Below are 5,726 nucleotides of genomic sequence, written 5' to 3' on the forward strand. Positions count from 1 at the left end.
ATAATATAATTAAATGTTTTATTGCTGACGCATTTAATTTCACACTAGAGGCGAAAACAGAATTCTTTTCGGTATATTTATATTTTCAATTCTCAGTACAAAACCTTAATCATTTATTTTTGTTTTGCATCGGGCGCGAAACAAATTGTACAGCGTTTGCTTTTGGTTTTGTTCTTGGGTCGGAACTTTTCTCGAGTTTTGTTTTTCGTGCCATTCCTGGTACAAAACCTTAATCATTTACTTTCGTTTTGCATCGGGCGCGAAACAAATTGTACAGCGTTTGCTTTTGGTTTTGTTCCTGGATCGAAACTTTTCTCGAGTTTTGTTTTTCGTGCCATCCCTGCTCCAAAGAATAAATCAAAGAGTAATAATGCCATAACAGCCGCGAACACAGGATGTACGCATGTAATGAATTTATTCAATCACAATACATTAATTAGACGTTTCAATTCTATATTGCAGATCCTTCTCAATATCGCAAATATTTATTAGAAAATAAGAATACAATTAATTACTTTGGTCATACAATTAAAACAAAACAAAATTGAGAAAACGAATTCTGCAACATGCAGCGGTATCTTGTGAAATGTAGACGTGCAGATGAAACTGTAATGTCCAAGCATATTTTTATTATAATTACCAAGTTAACTAAGAAAAATTCTTTTAACCGAATTAAACAGACGTGTCTAATAATAAATAATAAATTATTAGACTTACATGATAAACGCAAAGACAAATAGCTTGGTAAATGTGTCAGTTCTATTTTTCGCTCTCATGTGATTGCTCTCAGACGCAATCAAAAACTAAAGTATATATATATATAAACATTGACAAAGATGGTAAGGAGAGGGAAGCATCAAATCCTTATAAATTAATTATAATATATAGAGTTAAGAGATACCGTGTCATTTTTAATGTTCAAACTATTTATTTGTGTTTCTATGAAAATCATTTCAGACGTCCTTTTATATAAAAGCTCTTCTTCATCTAAAATATTTACATTATCCCAATCAAAATCATGTGAGAATTCAAGTCTATGTGCAATAACTGAATGTGTCGTCTTCCAATTAATATGGTTTCTGTGTTCTTTAATGCGCGCTTTTAAGATTCTATCTGTTTGTGCCACATATGATGCATTGCAATCTAATTTATTCTATATACGACATTGAAATGAGACAGAGTAAGAAGCTCTTTTTGAACGCGGATGAATTTCTTTTATTTATTTATATTATACCTTTGTATGTCATGCTTATGTAAGAACTTTTGTTAAAAAGGTGTTTAATTTTTTCTGAAATATACGGTATAAACGGTATCGTAAAAAACCTTCGTCGATCTCTTGGTTTCATCAACATTTAAGTCCGTGTACCTTTGTATGTCATGCTTATGTAAGAACTTTTGTTAAAAAGGTGTTTAATTTTTTCTGAAATATACGGTATAAACGGTATCGTAAAAAACCTTCGTCGATCTCTTGGTTTCATCAACATTTAAGTTCTTGTTGCTATTACTGTCTATTTTACAATTTAACTGATCGAGTTTTTTATGTAACCTTTTTTCGATGGTAGCAAAAATCATATTTAATGGATAACCATTATTTAGAAGAATCCTTATGATTTTATCGAAATTCTTTTGATGGAAAGTTGGATGAGAGAGAAGAAGGACTCAGTTATCCGGGACGTCGAGTAGCTCGTCGCTCAGTGCGATTGATTCGTGATCTTGAGTTCGATCCTACTTGCGTCCTATATACGCGATTTTTCGCGTTTACTGTTCGGATTCGGCGTTAAACTGTAGAGATCCCCTCGAGTATTGACAAACTCTAAGACCCGATTTCACAATATATATGGTTACTTAAAGATTAAAGGTAACCAAGAAATTCATGAATGAATTTCATTGATGAACCTGTTGGTAACCTTTAATCTATAGGTAACCATATATTGTGAAAACGGGCTTAAGGAGTAAGAACGCAAACTATCCAGATAGCATGGAGGTGAATAGGAGTTCATAGACCCCTACAGCACAAAAGTTGCAGCAACAATGCTGCAACATTGCAGCAATATTGCATGTTGCAGCAATATTGCAGCGTTATTGCGACGATATTGCTGCAAATTCTGTGCTGTATGGGGAGAATTCATTTTAAAGAAGACATACAGAATTAGAAAAATGAATATCTGAAGAATTCTTGAAGAATTAACCACAATTAGTTTATTTTGAAGTATTCCTCTGAAATTAATTACAATGAGTACTTTGCGGTTTAATATATACTTTGAATACTCCGAGAATTTATGAGGAATTACAAGTACACGCATGCGCGATCGATAGGTTATAAACGTGACCAGACACGAAGTTCTCTATCGATCAGCGTATATGGACATGTTCGTCTCGGCTTGGGTGTTATACCATCCTTAATTTTTATCAAGTTGCCGAGCTTTTTCGTGTTTGTTTCCTTATTTTTCGACTTGTTACCTGCATTTTGGAACTAGTTTATGGCCAAATCGTAGCCGAGCTCGCTGCGAGAGCCGATAACATGGTTCATACATATGGACATGGAATGCGAACAAATTTTGAGATTTAGGTCCAATTTCACAACTCACGGTTAACTCTCAACCGAGGTTCAACTTATTCATTATCTCTTTCCAATTCTAGATTTTGGAAAAGATGAGAAATAAGTTGAACCTCGTTTAACGCAGTTAACCGTAAGTTTTGAAACTAAGCCTTATTGGATGTTTATAACCCTGTATGCCTATTCTAAGCACTTCTTCTTGAATTCATAAGTTACATCTGTTGATATAGAGGGAACACTATGTGAATGCTTTAAAACGTTCTCAGAAATTCGAAATATGGTGCATAAAACTTCTTAAAATATTCTTATTGTGTGGAATAACAAGGAATAACAATTCAGGAAAGAAGAAAACTTGAAGAATACTTTGCGAATTCACTGTGCTATTTGGGTATTACCATCGCAAATACAAAAACATAAGCGAGTCTCTGCTCCCCGAAGAGGCTTTAAAGCTAAATTGATACGCATGGCACTGCATGTGACTCCTCGAAAATGGGGTCGGAAAACCAAACCCACTAAAAGTATAAATTGATGTTAATATCAATCAACATTTAAAAAGTTAAATAATGTTGATAATATATAAATATGATAGATAAACATTGTATTTTAATATCCGGAATGTCCAATGGTGCACACGTGTGCTACGCTTACTCCTTAGAGTTTGTCTCAACACTCGAGGGAACCTACAGTTTAACGCCAAATCCAAACAACGAAACAGAAAAATCGCGTATCTGGGGCATAAGTGAGATCAAACCCGGATCCACAGATCACGAGTCAATCGCACTGAGCGGCGAGTCACTGTGCATCTCGATCAATTGGGTTATAATAGAATCACTGAGAGAATCTTTCCCATTATTAGTGAAGCTACAACAATATAACAATATGGAAAAAAGAAAATTTTTAACCAAACTATCTGAATGTATGTTGCTTACGATACCGATTGAAACATTAAAGTGGTTACATCATGTGCTCCCACTTGAGAAGCAAGATTGTGAAAATCGGTAAATATTATCAATTTATCTATATTTAAATTGATTCAAAATTCTGCAGCATAACGTATACGTATCTTATAGGCTTCTTTTGCTACGTTTGTACATAAAAAATAAACGGATAGAAATGATTGAACCCGCATTAAAATTTGTTAGAGAATATTGTATACCAAATTTTGAGTGTCCAATATTTCGTATAAATCACGAAATATTGGAATCTACTATGGGAGATAAGGTGAGGTATATCTACTATAGGTCCCAAATATCTGTTTATAAAATTTGTCACTGAATGTGAAAAATGTGGAATTAAGTACCAGTTTTATTGCAATGATGAACTCATTCAATGGGATGTTAATATTACCCCTTGTATTAAATTCTATATGATTTTTAATAACCAAATCAATTGGAACATTCATAAACAATGAAATTACGTCCACAGATAAAAAAATTTCATCATTAGAGATATTAATTTTAGAAATACTCTCGACTAACTTAAAACTGTCACCAATAAAACTAATTACCTGAAGCAGGCTGTCATTGTGTATTTTGTGTAATGTCACGAATGCTAATTGCACAAGTGACAATTGAGTCACAAACGATTGAAATACGAAACAAATGTACTAATAATAATTTTAACGAATCCATAATAAAATGATAAAGAAATATATAGAGGAAGGTCGAAACCGACATACCACTTTGTTTTTAGACAATATATCTTAAACAAAAGGTAAAAATACAACTTCAAAAACATAAATACAGAGTAAAAAGTGTCTTATATCAGATAGTATAAGCAATTTTTATAATACTGTTTGCAATTTTGCAATAATTAAGTTTTTCGTAAGTTATGCAAAAATGAGCGTCTGACAAAATGGGCTCCAAAACTGACATAGTAGGCAATAAAATTATTCTATAAATAAAGATATATCCTACTCTGTAAAGAAAACTAATTTATGAAACTATAAACATTTAAAATGACATAATATTTTCAATAATACAGTCACTATTATTTTAATTACGCAATTTGCAGAAGAACACCGTAAGACTTTTCTTCTCGGATTCATAGAATTGGTTTTTAGCTGATTTGATATAGAAATAAGCCACAAATATGAATTATGAATTTGTACTTCTTTAATTAGCTAAACAGATCATGATTTTATTAGTATTAATAAAGTGCAATAGTTAGTTTCTGAGAAATAAGGAGGTGTCACTTTAGGAGACCTATGTCAGTATCGACAACTTTCTTCTAACTATTAAGAAACGGACTCAATGACAATCTTGTGTTTCGCGGGTTTTCTCCGTGTTCAAATCCATTCTTGGAATGCCAACGACGGACTCAATCTTATTGCGCGATCGCCGTCCTCAATCGATTATCGGAATGCTGAAAGAGCGCCGAATCATCACCCGGAAAATGTCAAATAAAAGCGAAACCGCGAATGCGGTCGAGGGTCATTAATAATTCTTGGTAGCGTCGCGTTACTATGTTGACTATTCGAAAAGAAAAACTGTCGGCTATATTAAATCTGTAAAGTGTACAAGGTGTTAAATAAAATTAAGTAAGTGTAAACGTATAAGCAATATATTGTTTAGTGAAAAATATATAAAAGTGTATATAAAAATAAAAGTAATAGTGAATCATTGCAAATCCTTGTCCATTTCCTTGGTGATATCATAGAATCCGAAATGCCGAACAAGAGCAGCACAATAGTAAATATGGCGCTAAATTATGTGACGAACTACCTATTAAAGAAATTATAATACGTAATGGATTTCCTATTTTGGCTGTGTTCCAAAATTGATTGACAGCGCTGTAGGTATGTCGCTATAAAAGCATGCTACACTGGAAAAAAATTTATTAAATTTTAGTAAATATTTGTTTCAATAGTACTAACGAAATATTTACTAAATATAAACACATATTTATTTAATTTAAACATAATTTTTTTATTTTGAGTAAATACTTATTTACTGTAAGTAAATATTTCGCTAGTACTATTGAAACAAATATTTATTAAAATTCAGTAATTTTTTTTTCCAGTGTACCAACAGCGTTCCAATTTTAGTAAGCATGCAATTGATGCGAATACGCATTTCAAATCGCAACGATACTCGCCATCTTGGATGCTGTAGCTGTCTCACCTCTTTAACCGCAGCAAGAAATGACGATAAAATTAGTGACATCTTTA

This window comes from Trachymyrmex cornetzi, unplaced genomic scaffold, assembly GCF_001594075.2.
Source record: "Trachymyrmex cornetzi isolate Tcor2-1 unplaced genomic scaffold, Tcor1.1 scaffold94, whole genome shotgun sequence".
In the NCBI taxonomy this organism is placed as follows: Eukaryota; Metazoa; Arthropoda; class Insecta; order Hymenoptera; family Formicidae; genus Trachymyrmex; species Trachymyrmex cornetzi.